The following is a 21,194-nucleotide window of genomic DNA, read 5'->3' as shown; positions in this document are numbered from 1 at the left end:
TTTCTTTGCAGCAATTTGACCGTGAAGGGCTCATCCTAACCAACCTGCCCTCCAAATACACCTCTGCTGTCTTCAACCAGGATCTCAGCGGTCACTGCTTCATTGCCTGCGTCCGTAATTGGTCTGCGGTCAAACGACTACCCCTCATCACTGTCAAACGCTCCCTAAAACACTTCAGCGAGCAGGCCTTTCTAATCGACCTGGCCCGGGTATCCTGGAAGGATATTGACCTCATTCCGTCAGTAGAGGAAAAAGAGCTTTCCTCACCATATTAAATAAGCATGCCCCATTCAAAAAATGTAGAACCAGGAACAGATATAGCCCTTGGTTCACTCCAGACCTGACTGCCCTTGACCAGCACAAAAACATCCTGTGGCGTACTGCATTAGCATCGAATAGCCCCCGCGATATGCAACTTTTCAGAGAAGTTAGGAACCAATATACACAGGCAGTTAGGAAAGCAAAGGCTAGCTTTTTCAAACAGAAATTTGCATCCTGTAGCACAAACTCCAAAAAGTTCTGGGACACTGTAAAGACCATGGAGAATATGAGCACCTCCTCCCAGCTGCCCACTGCACTGAGTCTAGGAAACACTGTCACCACCGATAAAGCCGCGATAATTGAGAATTTCAATAAGCATTTTTCAATGGCTGGCCATGCTTTCCGCCTGGCTACCCCTACCGCGGTCAACAGCCCTGCAACCCCCACAGCAACTTGCCCAAGCCTCCCCCATTTTTCCTTCACCCAAATCCAGATAGCTGATGTTCTGCAAAATCTGGACCCCTACAAATCAGCCGGGCTAGACAATCTGGACCCTCTCTTTCTAAAATGATCCGCCGAAATTGTTGCAACCGCTATTACTAGCGTGTTCAACCTCTCTTTCAACCTTTCTTTCGCCTTCGTGAGCGCGCAGTAAACAACTCACTGGTCCACCGGTTTAGACAGCTCCTATTCTCTGCCCAGTAACAGTAGAACCATAAAACAAGGTTCTAAAGACTGTTGACATCTAGTGGAAGCCTTAGGAAGTGCAAAATGACCCCACAGACACTGTAGTTTGAATAGGGATTAGATAGAAAAACTAGAAGTCACTTCCTGGTTGGATTTTTTTCTCAGGTTTTGGCCTGCCATATGAGTTCTGTTACACTCACAGACACAATTCAAACAGTTTCAGAAACTTTAGAGTGTTTTCTATCCAAATCTACTAATTATATGCATATTCTGGGCAGGAGTAGTAACCAGATTAAATCGGGTACGTTTTTTATCCGGCCGTGAAAATACTGCCCCCTATCCCAAAGAAGTTAACTAACCTTCCAGACGAGCTTCAATGCCATACAACTCTCCTTCCGTGGCCTCCAACTGCTCTTAAATGCAAGTAAAACTAAATGCATGCTCTTCAACCGATCACTGCCCACACCTGCAGTCTATCTCAATGCCATCCGTTTTGTCACCAAAGCCCCATAGCCTACCTGGTTAAATAAAGGTAAAATAAATAAAATGTTAAATTAATTCATGCAGTCTCCTCTGAACAGTTGACATTGAGATGTGTCTGTTACTTGAACTCTGAAGTATATATTTGGGCTGCAATTTCTGAAGCTGGTAACTCTAATGAACTTGTCCTTTGCAGCAGAGGTAACGGTCCTCAAGAGAGCCCGTTTCCTCATAGCACTTGATGGTTTTTGTGACTGCACTTGAAGACTGACCTTCATTTCTTAAAGTAATGATGGACTGTTATTTCTCTTTGCTAATTTGAGCTGTTCTTGCCATAATATGGACTTATAGGGCTATCTTTTGTATACCACCCCTACCTTGTCACAACAAGGCACACATGTTAATTGAAATGCATTCCAGGTGACTACCTCATGAAGCTGGTTGAGAGAATGCCAAGTGTGAAAAGCTGTCATCAAGGCAAAGGGGGGCTCAAATATAAAATATATTTTGATTTGTTTAACACTTTTTTGGTTAATACATGATTCCATATGTGTTATTTCATCATTTTGATGTCTTCACTATCATTCTACAATGTAGAAAATAGTAAAAATAAAGAAAAACCCTGGAATGAGTAGGTGTGTCCAAACTTTTGACTGGTACTGTATGCGATTAAGTAGAACTTGAAATCAATCCCCAGGTGTGCCAGAAAGACGTTCAATGTAAGATGTCACTCCCCTGACGGAAAAACCACATGATTTCACATGTGAAAAATCAAATGTGAAAATGTGTTTTTGGAACACTTCACATGACATTTCACATGTGAAAACGTGTTTTTGGAATGCTTCATAAGTGACATTTCACATGTGAAACCATGTGTTTTCAAATCGTTATCATACACACCCACAGTGCCTTTAACACAGTGTTTTCATCTTACATTTTTTGACACACTTTAACATACAATCCCAGTCAAATGTTTGGACACACCTACTCATTCCAGGGTTTTTCTTTATTTTTTACTATTTTCTATATTGTAGAATAATAGTGAAGACATCAAATCGATGAAATAAAAGAATCATGTTGTAACCGCAAAAGTATTAAACAAATGAGATTCTTCAAAGTAGCCATGGCATTGTCTCAACCAGCTTCATGAGGTAGTCACCTGGAATGTATTTCAATTAACAAGAATTTAAGCTTTCTGCCAATATCAGATGCAGTTGAAGTCGGAAGTTTACATACACCTTAGCCAAATACATTTAAACTCAGTTTTTCACAATTCCTGACATTTAATCCTAGTAAAAATTCTCTGTCTTAGGTCAGTTAGTATTTGGTAGCAGTGCCTTTAAATTGTTTAACTTGGGTCAAACGTTTCGGGTAGCCTTCCACAAGCTTCCCACAATAAGTTGGGTGAATTTTGGCACATTCCTCCTGACAGAGCTGGTGTAACCGAGTCAGGTTTGTAGGCCTCCTTGCTCGCACACGCTTTTTCAGTTCTGCCCACAAATTGTCTGTGGGATTGAGGTCAGGGCTTTGTGACGGCCACTCCAATACCTTGACTTTGTTGTCCTTAGGCCATTTTGCCACTACTTTGGAAGTATGCTTGGGGTCATCGTCCATTTGGAAGACCCATTTGCGACCAAGCTTTAACTTCCTGACTGATGTCTTGAGATGTTGCTTCAATATATGCACATAATTTTACTTCCTCATGATGCCATCTATTTTGTGAAGTACACCAGTCCCTCCTGCAGCAAAGCACCCCCACAACATGATTCTGCCACTCCCGTGCTTCACGGTTGGGATGGTGTTCTTCAGCTTGGAAGCCTCCCCCTTCTTCCTCCAAACATAGCGATGGTTATTACGGCCAAACAGTTCCATTTTTGTTTCATCAGACCAGAGGACATTTTTCCGAAAAGTACGATCTTTGTCCCCATGTGCAGTTGCAAACTGTAGTCTGACTTTTTTATGGTGGTTTCGGAGCAGTGGCTTCTTCCTTGCAGAGTGGCCTTTCAGGTTATGTCGATATAGGACTGGTTTTACTGTATATATAGATACTTTTGTACCTGTTTCCTCCAGCATCTTCACAAGGTCCTTTGCTGTTGTTCTGGGATTGATTTGCACTTTTTGCACCAAAGTACGTTCATCTCTAAGAGACAGAACGTGTCTCATTCCTGAGCAGAATGATGGCTGCGTGGTCCCATAGTGTTTATACTTGCGTACTATTGTTTGTACAGATGAACGTGGTACTTTCAGGCGTTTGGAGGAACCAGAATTGTGGAGGTCTACAATTGTTTTCTGAGGTCTTGGCTGATTTCTTTTGATTTTCCCATGATTTCAAGCAGAGGCACTGAGTTTGAAGGTAGGCCTTGAAATACATCCACAGGTACACCTCCAATTGACTCAAATGATGTCAATTAGCCTATCAGAAGCTTCTAAAGCCGTGACATAATTTTCTGAATTTTCCAAGCTGTTTAAAGGCACAGTCAACTTAGTGTATGTAAACTTCTGACCCGCTAGAATTGTGATACAGGGAATTATAAGTATAAGTGAAATAATCTGTCTGTAAACAAATGTTGGAAAAATGACTTGTGTCATGGACTAAGTAGATGTCCTAACCGACTTGTCAAAACTATAGTTTGTTAACACGACATTTGTGGAGTGGTTGAAAAACTATTTTCAATGACTCCAACCTAAGTGTATGTAAACTTCAACTGTATGTGTATGTCCTGGGAAAGATTATTGTTACTTACAACCTTATGCTAATTGAATTAGCCTATGTTAGCTCAACCGTCCCGCCGGGGACCCACTAATCCTGAAGAAGTTTTAAGACATAAAGGTCAGTCAATGCGGAAAATTTCAAGTACGTTGAAAGTTTCTTAGAGTGCAGTCGCACAACCATCAAGCGCTATGATGAAACTGGCTCTCAAGACGACCGCCACAGGAAAGGAAGACCCTTACCTCTGCTGCAGAGGATAAGTTCATTAGAGTTACCAGCCTCAGAAATTGCTGCCCCAATAAATGCTTCACAGAGTTCAAGTAACAGACACATTTCAACATCAACTGTTCAGAGCAGAGTGCATGAATCATGCCTTCATGGTTGAATTTCTGCACAGAAACAACTACTTAAGGACAGCAATAAGATGAAGACTTGTTTTGTTCGATAAAGTCCCTCTTTATATCCAAAAACCTCCATTTTGTTGCCGTGTTTTGTTCAGTGTTTTGTTCAGTAATCCAATGGCTCAAATGCGGTCACAAAAGGCAGACGAAAATTCCAAATAGTATCCGTAAAGTTCGTAAAAACATGTCAAACGATGTTTATAATCGATCCTCAGGTTGTTTTTAGCCTAAATAATTGATAATATTTCAACCGGACAAAAGCTTCAGTAACCAGCTCTGAGGACATCCCAGCATCCACTCACTCAATGTTGTCATTCTCTCTCATTTTTCAGAATTAAAGCCTGAAACAATGTCTAAAGACTGTTCACAACTAGTGGAAGCCATAGGGAACGGAATCTGGGTCCTATCCCTTTAAATGGTGGATAGGCTTTCATTGGAAAAACAGCCATTTCAAGGTAATGCCACTTCCTGGATGGATTTTCCTCAGGTTTTCGCCTGCCATTTCAGTTCTGTTATACTCACAGACATTATTTTAACAGTTTTAGAAACTTTGTAGTGTTTTCTATCCAAATCGAATAATATACATATCCTAGCTTCTGGGCCTGAGTAGCAGGCAGTTTACTTTGGGCACGCTTTTCATCCGGAGGTGAAAATAGTGCTCCCTACCCTAGTGAGGTTGAAGTTGATGATGTGGTTGTAACTGACAAGAAGCACATGACTGAGCTCTTTAATCACCATTTCATTAAGTCAGGATTCCTATTTGACTCAGCCATTCCTCCTTGCCCGTCCAACATTTCCTCATCTCCCACCCCTTCTAATGTGACTATCACCGACGATTCGCCCTCTTTTTCCCCTGCCCAGATACAAAGTTTCTTCCAGCAGGCAGTCACTGTGTCCGAGGTGCTAAAGGAGCGCCTGAAACTTGACCCCCAAAAAACATCTGGGTCAGATGGTTTAGACCCTTTCTTCTTGTCAATAATCAACTGACTGGCTTTCTTGATATTTATAGTATTCTCTCTGGTATGCAATCTGGTTTCTGCTCAGGTTATGGATGTATCACTGCAACCTTAAAGGTCCTCAATGATGTCACCATTGCCCTTGATTCTAAGCCTTGTTGTGCTGCTATTTTTATTGACTTGGCCAAAGCTTTTGATACAGTAGACCATTCCATTCATGTGGGCCGGCTAAGGAGTAGTGGTGTCTCATAAGGTTCTTTGGCCTGGTTTGCTAACTACCTCTCTCAAAGAGTGCAATGTATAAAGTCAGAAAATCTGCTGTCAGCCAATGCCTGTCACCAAGGGTGTACCCCAAGGTTCAATCCTAGGCCCCACGCTCTTCTCAAACTTACATCAACAACATAGCTCAGGCGGTAGGAAGCTCTCTCATCCATTTATATGCAGATGATACAGTCTTATACTCAGCTGGCCCCTCCCCGGATTTTGTATTAAAAGCTCTACAACAAAGATTTCTTAGTGTCCAACAAGCATTTTCTACCCTTAACCTTGTTCTGAACACCTCCAAAACAAAGGTAATGTGGTTTGGTAAGAAGAATGCCCCTCTCCCCACATGTGTGATTACCACCCATGAGGGTTTAAAGTTTGAGGTAGTCACCTCATAAAAGTACTTGGGAGTATGGCTAGATGGTAGACTGTCCTTCTCTCAGCACATATAAAAGCTGTAGGCTAAAGTTAAAGTTAAGAGGTAATATATAGATCGGCAGGTAAGGGTGCTCTCAAGCGACTGGATGTTCTTTACCATTCAGCCATCAGATTTGCCACCAATGCTACTTATAGGACGCATCACTGTACTCTCTACTCCTCTGTAAACTGGTCATCTCTGCATACCCGTCGCAAGACCCACTGGTTGATGCTTATTATAAAACACTCTTAGGCCTCACTTCCCCCTATCTGAGATATCTACTGCAGCCTTCATCCTCCACATACAACACCCGTTCTGCCAGTCACATTCTGTAAAGGTCCCCAAAGCACACACATCCCTGGGCCGCTCCTCTTTTCAGTTCGTTGCAGCTAGCGACTGGAACGAGCTGCAACAAACACTCAAACAGGACAGTTTTATCTCAATCTCTTCGTTCAAAGACTCAATCATGGATAATCTTACTGACAGTTGTGGCTGCTTTGCGTGATGTATTGTTATGTCTACCTTCTTGCCCTTTGTGCTGTTGTCTGTGCCCAATAATTTTTGTACCATGTTTTGTGCTGCTACCATGTTGTGTTGCTACCTTGCTGTGTTGTCATGTGTTACTGCCTTGCTATGTTGTTGTATTAGGTCTTTCTGTGTTGTGTTGTCTCTCTTGTCATGATGTGTGTTTTGGCCTATATACAGTTGAAGTCAGAAGTTTACATACACTTAGGTTGGAGTCATTAAAACTCATTTTTCAACCACTCCACAAATTTATTGTAAAACAAACTATAGTTTTGGCAAGTCGGTTAGGACATGTACTTTGTGTATGACACAAGTCATTTTTCCAACAATTGTTTACAGACAGATTATTTCACTTATAATTCACTATATCACAATTGCAGTGGGTCAGAAGTATACATACACCAAGTTGACTGTGCCTTTAAACAGCTTGGAAAATTCAAGAAGATGATGTCATGGCTTTAGAAGCTTCTGATAGGCTAATTGACACATTTTGAGTCAATTGGAGGTGTACCTGTGGATCTATTTCAAGGCCTACCTTCAAACTCAGTGCCTCTTTGCTTGACATCATGGGAAAATCAAAAGAAATCAGCCAGGACCTCAGAAAAAAATGGTAGACCTCCACAAGTCTGGTTCATCCTTGGGAGCAATTTCCAAACGCCTGAACGTGCCACCTTCATCTGTACAAACAATACTACGCAAGAATAAACAGCATGGGACCAAAGAGCAGTCATACCGCTCAGGAAGGAGACACGTTCTGTCTCCTAAAGATGAACGTACTTTGGTGCAAAAAGTGCAACAGCAAAGGACCCTGTGAAGATGCTGGAGGAAACAAATACAAAAGTATCTATTTCCACAGTAAAACCAGTCCTATATCAACATAACCTGAATGGCTGCTCAGTAAGGAAGAAGCCACTGCTCCTAAACCGCCATAAAAAAGCCAGACCACGGTTTGCAACTGCACATGGGGACAAAGATCGTAGTTTTTGGAGAAATGTCCTCTGGTCTGATGAAAAGAAAATAGACCTGTTTGGCCATAATGACCATCGTTATGTTTGGAGGAAGAAGGGGGCAAGCTGAAGAACACCATCCCAACCGTGAAGCATGGGGGTGGCAGCATCATGTTGTGGGGGTCCTTTGCTGCAGGAGGGATTGGTGTACTTCACAAAATAGATAGCATCATGAGGAATTAAAATTATGTGGATATTTATTTAACTAGGCAAGTCAGTTAAGAACAAATTCTTATGTTCAATGATGGCCTAGGAACAGTGGGTTAACTGCCTTGTTCAGGGGCAGAACAACAGATTTGTAACTTGTCAGCTCAGAGATTTGATCTTGCAACCTTTTGGTTGCTAGTCCAATGCTCTAACCACTCGGCTACGCTGCCACCCCAAAGCAACAGCTCAAGACATCAGTCAGGAAGTTAAAGCTTGGTCGCAAATGGGTCTTCCAAATGGACAATGACCCCAATCATACTTCCAAAGTTGTGGCCAAATGGCTTAAGGACAACAAAAGCAAGGTATTGGAGTGGCCATCACAAAGCCCTTACCTCAATCCTATAGAAAATATGTGGGCAGAACTGAAAAAGCTTGTGCAAGCAAGGAAGCCTAGAAACCTGACTCAGATACACCAGCTCTGTCAGGAGGAATGGGCCAAAATTCACCCAACTTATTGTGGGAAGCTTGTGGAAGGCTACCTAAAATGTTTGACCCAAGTTAAACAATTTAAAGGCAATGCTACCAAATTCTAATTGAGTGTATGTAAACTTCTGACCCACTGGGAATGTGATGAAAGAAATAAAAGTTGAAATAAATCATTCTCTCTACTATTATTCTGACATTTCACATTCTTAAAATAAAGTGGTGATCCTAACTGACCTAAGACAGGGAATTTTTATTAGGATTAAATGTCAGGAATTGTGAAGAACTGAGTTTAAATGTATTTGGCTAAGGTGTATGTAAACTTCTGACTTCAACTGTATGCCCCACCAACATTAGACAACTCTACAGAAAACCCTCAAACTGCTGAAATAATTCAATTAAATCAATATTGAGTGACTTGTCAGATTAACTGATAACTAAAATAGCAGTGCAGATGGCACTATTTTGCTACAGTATGTGAAGAGATGTGTATTATAGGTAATGAGTGTGTAGCATACTACAGACTTTGTGGTGCAGTAGAAAGATCAGCACACCTCAAGTCCAGAGGTTGAAAGTTCAAATTCCAGGAGGGGTCATATTTTGTTATGAACAGTGTACCACTTACTTTAAAACCACCATACTATTACTTTATTTATAATGGTTTGGGACCATCTGGGACCATCATGTAAGCTCCTGACGACAGGTAAAACAAATATCTTGAGAACGTCTTACAAAAATCCTAACATGGTCCTCACCCTTACGGGAAAAAACACATTTCACATGATCAGTTGTTTCACATGTGATCTCATGTGATATGTGAAGCGATGACATGACATGTAAAGTATCATGTGATGGCATGAAACTAAACATGTGAGCAAGGGATAACATAGAGGGACTTCTATTAACCTGAGCTGCGGCGCACCTGGCTATTGCCCGTGACGTGAACGGGCAAAAGCGCTAAGGGAGGAGCACCCTTCTGAAACGGAACAGTAATCTGTGCCACTCGTTCATGTTGTCCACAAGAGAGCATAGAGCATCATCCACAAACATACATCTCTTTTCCATCAAATATATGTTACAATTTTCAAACTAGTTGTTTTCATTGGAGGGCAGATAAAGAATTTTTATCAAAAGCAATCCCTTTTGCATGTGAAAACGCAGAATCCGACTAATTCCTCCACATGCTGAATCTATGTCACTTTGGTTTTGAGCCAACTTCGCCGTGGGCTTTGACCAGGGAACCTGGCTCACGCCCAAGAGGCGGCCCGGTTCCAAAATAAAAAAATGCGATCACTTTTTACCTTTTCACCTGGTGCAAACTCCTCCCACCGGGAAAACCTATGCCAGATAATACCATCCCCTCAATATCTCATGTGAAGTCTTCCAAAAAAATGTTTTGCACATGATTTCACATGTGAAATTTCACATGCAGTTTAATAGTATCACATATTGAAATTTTGCAACCCCATGTTGTCATATTTATTTAACATGAGATCATGAGATCACGTGTTCACATGTGGAATCCATGTGGTTTTTCCCATAAGGGTCACACTCAGATTTAAAAATATATATTTAGAGGATTCAAGAAGAAAAAAGCGCGTGCGAGCAAGGAGGCCTACAAACCTGACTCAGATACACCAGCTCTGTCAGGAGGAATGGGCCAAAATTCACCCAACTTATTGTGGGAAGCTTGTGGAAGGCTACCCGAAACGTTTGACCCAAGTTAAACAATTTAAAGGCAATGCTACCAAATACAAATTGAGTGTATGTGAACTTCTTGCCCACTGGGAATGTGATGAAAGAAATTAAAGTTGAAATAAATCATTCTCTCTTATACTAAAATTTTGCAATCCCATGTTGTCATATTTATTTAACATGAGATCATGTTCTCATGAGATCACGTGTTCACATGTGGAATTCATGTGGTTTTTCCCATAAGGGTCACACTCAGATTTAAAAATATATATTTAGAGGATTCAAGAAAGGCAAGATATTTGTGAAACATGCATGTGCTGTTTGGATAGCTCATCATATAGCCATCATATATCATATAGTCTTAAAATACATGCAACTACCGTTTTAAAGTAGACTTATGACCAAATGTAGCAGGTCATCTATCCTCTTCCTCTCCACTACCTCCTTTGGCATGGCTCCATTTGCAGACTCCACCCTGTTTAGCCATTCCATCCACTCCAGTCAATGTATAAATCCGTTTCTATTTTTCAACACCCCCAGACCTGTGCTGTGGTGGTACATGTATCATATATCTGCTTCTTCTGTGAGTTTAGTCAATCTCTACATCAATTGAGCATGATCTAATTTACACATTTTACACAAGCTATTATACTCAATGTTATTATAGCCAAGTCATTTTTACTTCTACAGAGTTTAAGCTCTTTTAATATAGGCTATTATATATAGCCTAATATAGGCTATTCTTACTTGTTAAAATAGACTGTATATGAGATTTTTTCCCCCAGAAGTTTTTCCCATGCTGATCTTTGGCTTTTCGAGCAGTTTTTCCCCTGCCTGCCTTGCAGGTAAATTACATTTCTGGTAGGCATTTATATGTCATTAATCCTGTCTGGGGATGAGCATTGAGTACTGTATGTGCTGAAAGGTCTGTAATGTGGGTGCCACTGTGGTACAGAAAGGAAATCTAGGATTTGTTTCACCACATTTTTACACCTAAGAAATAGGAGTGAATATAATGTCCCTCTTGTGTAGTTATTTTTTATTTCTTGTCTTGTTATTTCTTTAAACATAAAAATATCTCCAGTTTATCCCATAAGCAAGTAGTTTAGCCTAGCCAGTTGGTGTTACAATTAAAGAATTGGGCTATAAAGCCAGTCATTCCGCAAATTTATAACAATTGTTGGCTGAATGGAAATACCCTTATAACGTCAATCTACCTTGCTACAGTATGTAAAGTAGCTTTCTTTCTCTCAAGTGGATTGGCTACGACTCCATCGGATTACTTTCTGATTGGGCCGGTCTCTTGTCAATGTATGCGCTTAACTCCAGGCACTACGATCTTTTCTCTTCGAGACAAATAGCGTTTCGCTTTAGGATGCTGAAGGCACCGCTCTCGCATCAGGACCAGAAGTCTGAATGGGATGGAGACGATAAAATAGGTAGGCTCAGCTTGCTTGTTTCTGCCGTCTATTGTACTGTTTTAGAGCCACTTTAATCAACTGTTTAGTAGCCTATGCCGGGGATTTGACTCCATGTAAATGAGTTTACCGTAATATTTACACGGTTGCGTTCACGGTCCCAACCAGCTCATATCAGGCTACTGTTCAAATCTTTTTTTATTCAGTAGCGAGGTATTTCCTTAATTAACTCCTAAAAATCCACAGTGTAGCTCTAGCATCTGCGTGTTCCTGTGCCCTCCGCTGGACGCGAGCCCACTGATAATAGATTTAGGATTTCTGCTCAATTGTGCAGCACTGGGCAACTCTTGATGGGGGCTATTTTGATAATGACAGTGGACTAGCCTGCTTCAAAATGAACTGCCCCCCCCCCCAAAGAACACTTAATTTGGCGATTAGAAACTTGGTGTGAAGAAGTCTTCTAATAATGAAAATAAACGGGCAGGTTGTCTTACTGTAGCCCTGTTCTAGGCACTGTTGTCTATGTGGCATGTAGTGTCTGTGTAGTTTCTTCTGATATCTCTAAAACTCCCGCTGTCCTCCTGGTTGTACAGAGGCATATTCATCTTATAGTACCATCATGTCTGTTATATCTCCAACCTCCAGGAAGATGAGAAGACTGAAAGACAGAAATGCCTATGGGCAATGTTCGCCTAGACACACGAATAGGAATGACTTCATTTAAAGTGCTACCGTAAAGTTACGTACTCTTGTGTCTGTGTACAATACATTATGGCAATTTGGCTCAATTATATTGCGTTGCAGTTAAGTCATTTTAATAGTGCGTTTATTAAATCGTGCTGTGCCCACACACATGATGCATCCCATATGGCCATGCATATGATTGTGCGTTTAGGCTTACTGTAGCTTAGGAACATGATATATGCCAATTCTCTCTGTATGATTTGTCTGATACTAAAAAGCATAATTGGGATTTGAGACATAACCATGAGAATGTGATAGGCAGCATATCAACAATACAAAGGCATAGCCTATACCTCTTCAATTTGTGTGCTTGATAATACCAATCTAGCACTAGCACAATCTTCTTTTGGAGGAGATTTAGGTGTTTACAGATAAAAACGAAAATGTCAGCCTTTGACTACAATCACATTCATTTACATAGTTTTGTGCTACTGTCAAAGAGTTCTGCTCCCTTACACGTTGAGAGCCTGTAGGTCTCTCGTCAGTACCGTCAATGTGACTTCCTCCTTTCAACAGGCGCTCACAGGCTTATATTCATGTTGATCATGCTGAGTCCTTGGTTTTTGCCTTTTTGACCTCAAATATGTGGTGAATTTGTTTAGCACATCTATTTTATTATGTGAGATTCCTCTTGACGTCTGCAAAGGGGGACTGCTTATATAAATGTTCTCCCATTGGCTTTTCATCCCTGGCAGTCATGTAGTTGTAGGTTCTGCCTTAACCTTGATGTGGAGTGTGTGGTGTCCAATTTCATTTCACTTATTGGTTTGGTATCTAACAAATGCTACTGTGCACCTCATCCATCTTCCTTAGAGCTCCACTGTAATAATCTTTGTCATTGCCATTTTGCACTCGATTGGATCACATTATCCCTTTAGTCGAAGCATCAATATAAATCCAAACTCTTGCTCACGCACCAATAAAACATGCACATCTGCAGAACACATAGACACGGGTGTGTGAAACAATCCTGGCGGGCACAGGCTCTATCGTATCCCCATTTCTGCCTTATGTTTTAATTACAGCTTTGAATCCAGTTCCTTGGCATTGACATATCGATTGCAGCTCCAATAGACGTGGGAGTTAATTGATTCAACTTTTTGCATTGGCATATTGTGACATTTGCTGCACCAGGAGGCAAAATGGGGAACCACACAACAATGAATGTGAAATGTATTCCAAGGAATGATTTTCAAAGATGGCTCTGGTTGGGTTCACTACTCCTGCAGAATTTCTAGTGGAAAATATAATGCCAAGGAAATAATTTAAGTGGGTGAATATGAAAATCTGCAGCCCTATAATTAAAACAATAGGACTTGGTTTATCATACATCTATTCAGAACAGATGAAGCAGTTTGAAGCAGGTTACCAGTAGGCAAATTTGTTAGATATTTGTTTCTTCGCCCAATATCCTTTCATGATATTCTTCATTCTCAAACCAAGGTTTGTATTTGATGAAAGATGGGGGCAAAATAAAATATGTATTTCTGCAGGAATGGGTATTTTTGCAGAGCTTTAGTAGAGCTTTAGGAGTTGCCTTTCCCTGTTCCCTTTGGGTGGTGCATTATATATTTAAAGACCATTCCTGAAGAGGCACTGGAGCTATAATTGGGTTTCTCTGAGGGAATTTTCTGGCTCTCAAGGCCCACTGGCATGGTCATTGTGGAGTTCGGTGTTCCACAGCTCTGGGTCAAGTGGATCACATAATAAATGTTATTGGCGGAACGAATCAGTTAGACGGGCATTTGAGTTCTATAGGCAGGTACGTACAGTACCAGTCAAAAGTTTGGAATCATGTAGTAAACAAAAAAGTGTTAAACAAATAAAATATATTTTATATTGTATATTCTTAAAAGTAGCCACCCTTTGCTTTGATGACAGATTTGCACACTCTTGTCATTCTCTCAACCAGCATCACCTGGAATGCTTTTCCAACAATCTTGATGGAGTTCCCACATATTCTGAGCATTTGTTGGCTTATTTTCCTTCACTTTGCAGTCCAACTCATCCCAAACCATCTCAATTGGGTTGAGGTCGGGTAATTGTGGAGGCCAGGTCATCAGATGCAGCACTCCATCAATCTCCTTGTTGGTCAAATAGCCCTTACGTAGGGGGCTTCTGAGTGGCACTAGAGATTCTGGGTTCGAGTCCAGGCTCTGTCGCAGCCGGCCATGACCGGGAGACCCATGGGGTGGGGCACAATTGGCTCAGCGTTGTCCGGGTTAGGGGAGGGTTCGGCTGGCAGGGATGTTGTTGTCCCATCGCGCACTAGTGACTCCTGTGGCAGGCCAGGCACAGTACACGTTGCCAGGTGTATGCAGTACACGTTGCCAGGTGTACGGTGATTCCTCCGACACATTGGTGCGGCTGGCTTCCAGGTTAAGTGGGCATTGTGTCAATAAGCAGTGTGGCTTGGTTGGGTTGTGTTTCGGAGGACGCACGGCTCTCGACCTTCACTTCTCCCGAGTCCGTACGGGAGTTGCAGCGGTGAGACAAGACTGTAACTACCAATTGGATACTACGAAATTGGGGAGAAAAAGCGGTAAAAAAAAATCTAAGTAAAATTAAGTAAGATTGCCCTTACACAGCATGCAGGTGTGTTGGGTCATTGTCCTGTTGAAAAACAAATTAAAGTCCCACTAAGCGCAAACCAGATAGGATGGCATATCGCTGCAGAATGCTGTGTAGCCATGCTGGTTAAGTGTGCCTTGAATTCTAAATAAATCATCGACAGTGTTACCAGCAAAGCACCATCACACCTCCTCCTCCATGCTTCACAGTGGGAACCACACATGCATAGATAATCCGTTCACCTACTCTGCGTCTCACAAAGACACGGCGGTTGGAACAAATTTGGACTGTCGTTTCTCTTTGCTTATTTAAGCTGTTCTTGCCATAATATGGACTTGGTATTTTATCAAATAGAGCTATCTTCTGTATACCAACCTTACCTTGTCACAACTCAAATTATTGTCTCAAACGCATTAAGAAGGCACACCTGTTAATTAAAATGCATTCCAGGTGACTACTTCATGAAGTTGGTTGAGAGAATGCCAAGAGTGTGCAAAGCTCTCATCAAGACAAAGGGTGGCTACTTTGAAGAATCTCAAATATAAAATATATTTTGATTTGTTTAACACGTTTTTGGTTAGTACATGATTCCATATGTGTTATTTAATAGTTTTGATGTCTTCCCTATTATTATACAATGTAGAAAATAGTAAAAATAAAGAAAAACCCTGGAATGAGTAGGTGTGTCCAAACTTTTTACTGGTACTGTATGAAAATGAGATATGTCTCTATTTAATTTTCCATAAATTAGCACCATTTTCTAAAAACATATTTTCACTTTGCCATTATGGGGTATTGTGTATAGATGAGTTCAATATATATATATATATATATATATATATAAATCCATATATCCATATATCCATATATATCCATTTGGAATTCAGGCTGTAACACAACAAAATGTGGAATAAGTCAAGGGGTATAAATGTAATATATATATAGAAAAGTATGTGGACACACCTTCAAATTAGTGGATTCGGCTATTTCAGCCACACCCGTTGCTGACAGGTGTATAAAATCGAGCACACAGCCATGCAATCTCCATAGACAAACATTGGTAGTAGAATGGCCTTACTGAAGAGCTCAGTGACTTTCAACATGGCACCTTCATTGGATGCCACCTTTCCAACAAGTCAGTTAGTCAAATTTCTCCCCTGCTAGAGCTGCCCTGGGCAACTGTAAGTGCTGTTATTGTGAAGTGGAAAGGTATAGCATCAACAACGGATCAACCGCGAGGTGGTAGGCCACAGAAAAACAGGACCGCCGAGTGCTGAAGCATGCAGCACATCAACATTTTCTGTCCTCGGTTGCAACACTCACTACCGAGTTCCAAACTGCCTCTGGAAGCAACGTCAGCACAAGAACTGTTCGTCGGGAGCTTCATGAAATGTTTTCCATGGCCGAGCAGCCACGCACAAGCCTAAGCTCACCATGTGCAATGCCAAGCGTCGGCTGGAGTGTTGTAAACTCGTCGCCATTGGACTCTGGAGCAGTGGAAACGAGTTCACTGGAGTGATGAATCACGAATCTGGGTTTGGTAGATGCCAGGACAACGCCACCTGCCCGAATGCATAGTGCCAACTGTACAGTTTGGTGGAGGAGGAATAATGGTCTGGGGCTGTTTTTCATGGTTCGGGCTAGGCCCCTTAGTTCCAGTGAAGGGAAATCTTAACGCTACAGCATACAATGTCATTCTAGATGGTTCTGTGCTTCCAACTTTGTGGCAACAGTTTGGGAAAGGCCATTTTCTGTTTCAGCATGACAATGCCCTCGTGCACAAAGCGAGGTCCTGCACAGAGCCCTGAACTCAACCCCATCAAACACCTTTGTGATGAATTGAAATGCCGACTGCAAGCCAGGCCTAATCGCCCAACATTAGTGCCCGACCTCACTAATGCTCTTGTGGCTGAATGGAAGGAAGTCCCTGCAGTAATGTTCCAACATCTAGTGGAAAGCCTTCACAGAAGAGTGGAGGCTGTTATAGCAGCAAAGTGGGGACCAACTCCATATTAATGCCCACGATTTTGGAATGTGATGTTCAACGTGCAGGTGTCCATATACTTTTGGTCATGTAGTGTACTTCCTGAAGGCACTGTATGTCACTGTTGTGCATCAGATTTTTCACAAGGGGGCACCTTTCCTTCATCGGGCGGCCGTTTAGGAAATTATTGGCAAAATTAGAGTATGCCTACAGTACAGTACTTCTCCAGGCATCACTACACAACTGGATATATGGGATCATCAGCTCATGATATTTTGCTCTTTCACACCGGGTCTTGAAATATCACATTTACAAAGGTATTCAGTCCCTTTACTCAGTACTTTGTTGAAGCACCTTTGGCAGTGATTACAGCCTTGAGTCTTTTTGGGTATGACGCTACAAGCTTGGCACACCTGTATTTGGGGAGTTTCTCCCGTTCTTTGCTGCAGATCCTCTCAAGCTCTGTCAGCTTGGATGGGGAGTGTCGCTGCACAGCTACTTTCAGGTCTCTCCAGAGATGTTCGATCGGGTTCAAGTCCAGGCTCTGGCTGGGCCACTCACGGACATTCAGAGACTTGTCCCGAAGCCACTCCTGCGTGTTCTTGGCTGTGTGCTTAGGGTCGTTGTCCTGTTGGAAGGTGAACCTTCACCCCAGTCTGAGGTCCTGAGCGCTCTGGAGCAGGTTTCCATCAAGGATCTCTCTGTACTTTGCTCCGTTCATCTTTCCCTTGATCCTGACTAGTCTCCCATTCTCTGCCGCTGAAAAACCTCCCGGCAGCATGAAGCATGATGCTGCCACCACCATGCTTCACTGTAGGGATGGTGCCATGTTTCCTCCAGACGTGACGCTTGGCATTTAGGCCAATGTGTTCAAACTTGGTTTCATCACACCTGAGAATCTTGTTTCTCATGGTTTGTGAGTCCTTTAGGTGCCTTTTGGCAAACTGCAAGCAGGCTGTTGGTCACCTCTCGACCAAGGCCCTTTCCCCCCAATTGCTCAGTTTGGCCGGGCAGCCAGCTCTAGGAAGAGTCTTGGTGGTTCCAAACTTCTTCCATTTAAGAATGATGGAGGCCACTTTGTTCTTGGGGACCTTCAATGCTTCAGACATTTTTTGGTACCCTTCCCCAGATCTGTGCCTTGATACAATTCTGTCTCGGAGCTCTACTGTCACACCCTGATCTGTTTCACCTGTCCTTGTTATTGTCACCACCCCCTCCAGGTGTCACTTGTTTTCCACAGTGTGTTTATCCCTGTGTTTCCTGTCTCTTTGTGCCAGTTCGTCTTGTATGTTTCCAAGTCAACCAGTGTTTTTCCCACTCTCCTGGTTTTTGCTATTCTCCTTTTTTCTGGTCCTCCCGGTTTTGACCCTTGCCTGTTTCTGGACTCTCTACCCGACTGCCTGACCATTCTGCCTGCCTTGACCTCAAGTCTGTCTGCCACTCTGTACCTCCTGGACTGGTTTTGACCTTTGCCTGTCCACAACCATTCTCTTGCCTACAACTTTTGGATTATTAAACATCTTAAACTTTAACCATCTTCCTCCTGTGTCTGCATCTGAGTCTCGCCTTGTGTCAATATATCTACAGGCAGTTCCTTCGACCTCATGGCTTGGTTTTTGCTCTGACATGCACTGTCAACTGTGGGACCTTATATAGACAGGTGTGTGCCTTTCCAAATCATGTCCAATCAATTGAATTTACCACAGGTGAACTCCAATCAAGTTGTAGAATCATCTCAAGCATGATCAATGGAAACAGGATGCACCTGAGCTCAATTTCGAAGTTCTGAATACTTATGTAAATAAGGGATTTCTGTAAAAAAAAATATATAGATTTGCTAAAAATTCAAAAAACCTGTTTTGGCTTTGTCATTATAGTGTATGGTGTGTAGATTGATGAGGGACATTTTTTTTATCCATTATAGAATAAGGCTGTAACGTAACAAAATGTGGAAACGTCAAGGTGTCTGAATACTTTCCGAATGCACTGTACCTATATCCTCCACTACGCCACAGCGGAGTATTGTTTCAGTAACACATCTTCAGTTGCTTTCATGTTTTTGGTATCCAAACAGAAATATATACGTTTTGTAAATGTGGCAAATGCTAGAGGGTTGTCTTTTTGGTTTTCCTGATATTGTCGTTTTGATTGTACCATTCACTAAATGTGATGGCATCATAGTGAACCAACTCTCTATACTTATGTGGCACCTTATCACTATACTGATTAGCCCTGGTCTCATATCTTGATTCCATAGTTGGACCCAAAACATGATTAGGAAGTATGCATTGTAACTTCTGATAACATTAGTAATTACTTTTTATCTTATCAGTATGCAGGATAGTATTTTGCATTCTTAGTGTTTCATCTATTTTATGCAATCTACAATTTCATGGGCAAGTGATTTCACTTTAGATGGAATCCCAGATTCCCAGTTTAGCCTTGTGTGGTAGTTTGAATCACTGCACAGAACTGTTTTTAGTAATTTGGATTTCAGTAACGCTATTTAATATTTTAGTACACTTAAAAAAAAATGAAAACGTTGAAATGCAAGTATTCATAGGAGATGCCTTATGTAGAGTATGGTCTCATTACTTGTCTCTTCCATCTTTAACGGAAGGTCTCTGAAGGAAACATTAGCAATCAAATGAAACTCTGGAGCAAACACCACAGGTGTTCCTCTCAGTGCATACTGATGAGCTGCTGCTAACTGACTGAAACACTTCACTTGTACACTGCTATCCGAAAGGGCACCAGACAAAGACATGGTGTTGAGTGGGAACTGTGTTGTTAAACCAGTAAGTGTTGTATAGGAGAGATGCCAGTTATCGTCCATGGAAACGTGTGGCTGGTTGTTTACCTCAACACCGAAGTCAGTAAACAAAGCTTGGAGTAGACACTCTTTTCCTGGTCCTTATGCTTGAATGTCGTCCAAGTCTAGATGTATCATTCTTTTGTAATAAGCCACTGTATATGCTGTTTGAAGCCACAACATGCAAAACATAATTATTGAAATGTGTGCCCGCTCCACAATTTCTTTAAATATTATGTAGAGACTTAAATCATTGATCAATGTTTATCTTGCTTTGTTTTTCTATGATTTTGCCTATTCACGAAGATGATTGACAACCAGTTGTAGAAACTGCATGTATCACTTGCGACCCGTTTATTTAGTAATCACATTTTACACAGAATTATGTATGAACATTGCCTTCCTTCTCCAGTCGGTGATAAATATGCAAACGTTCATAAAGAATGGAGAAAATTTCAAGGAGCACTTGCGGAATATTGGTCTGCCTCCCTCCCTGTCCCAGCTGCCTAATAGGAGAAGAGTGGTTCTGAGACCTCTTGAGAATTTAACTTGATTTCCCTTGTGATCAGGGCATGTTTTCAGTGATTTAACAAAGCTTTCCCTTCCATGTAGTCAACAGAACCCATGACCTTGAGATGACAGGAAGTCTAAAGGCAGACATGAAAAGTAGGGCTAGGAATTGCCATGGATCACGATACTTAGGTGCCGATACAATATTTATTGCGATTCTCACGATTCTATATGTATTGCGATTCAATACTATGATGTTATTTCGATTTGATGTTCCAAACATATTGCTCACTATAAAGTGCATTTGGAAAGTATTCAGACACCTTGACCTTTTCCCCATTTTGAATACTTACTTACATAAGTATTTAGATCCTTTGCTATGAGACTCCAAATTGAGCTCAGGTGCATCCTGTTTCCATTGATCATCCTTGAGATTCTTTTACAACTTGATTGGAGTCCACCTGTGGTATATTCAATTGATTGGAGATGATTAGGAAAGGCACACACCTGTCTAGATAAGGTCCCACTGTTGACAGTGCATGTCAGAACAAAAACCAAGCCATGAGGTTGAAGGAATTGTCCATAGAGCTCCGAGACAGGATTGTGTCGAGGCACAGATTAGGGGAAGGGTACCAAAAAATGTCTGCAGTATTGAAGGTCTCCAAGAACACAGTGGCCTCCATCATTCTTAAATGGAAAATGTTTGGAACCACCAAGACTCTTCCTAGAGCTGGCCACCCGGCCAAACTGAGCAATCGGTCGGAGAAGGGCCTTAGTCAGGGAGGTGACCCAAGAACCCGACGGTCACTCTGACAGAGCTCCAGAGTTCCTCTGTAGAGATGGGGGAACCTTCCAGAAGTACAACCATCTCTGCAGCACTCCACCAATCAGGCCTTTATGGTAGTGTGGCCAGACAGAAGCCACTCCTCAGTAAAAGGCACATGACAGCCCGCTTGGAGTTTGCCAAAAGGCACCAAAAGTCTCACAGACCATGAGAAACAAGATTCTCTGGTCTGATGAAACCAAGATTGAACTCTTTGGCCTGAATGTCAAGCATCACATCTGGAGGAAACCTGGCACCTACGATGAAGCATGGTGGTGGCACAGTCATGATGTGGGGA

General features: G+C 41.8%; 2 protein-coding genes across 2 annotated transcripts in view; both read left to right on the top strand.

The window, feature by feature from the left end:
* Window positions 1–21,194, top strand: part of LOC115156373 (xin actin-binding repeat-containing protein 2) — a 114,266-nt gene that overhangs the window by 29,434 nt on the left and 63,638 nt on the right. The gene's annotated exons all lie outside the window — the stretch shown is intronic.
* Window positions 11,408–21,194, top strand: part of b3galt1b (UDP-Gal:betaGlcNAc beta 1,3-galactosyltransferase, polypeptide 1b) — a 121,073-nt gene continuing 111,286 nt past the window's right edge. The window contains exon 1 of the mRNA XM_029703267.1: window positions 11,408–11,473. The gene's annotated coding sequence lies outside the window, so the exon portion shown is untranslated. The remainder of the gene's footprint in view (window positions 11,474–21,194) is intronic.

Source organism: Salmo trutta, chromosome 20 (genome assembly GCF_901001165.1).
Source record: "Salmo trutta chromosome 20, fSalTru1.1, whole genome shotgun sequence".
In the NCBI taxonomy this organism is placed as follows: Eukaryota; Metazoa; Chordata; class Actinopteri; order Salmoniformes; family Salmonidae; genus Salmo; species Salmo trutta.
This window is presented reverse-complemented; position numbering and strand designations above follow the sequence as displayed.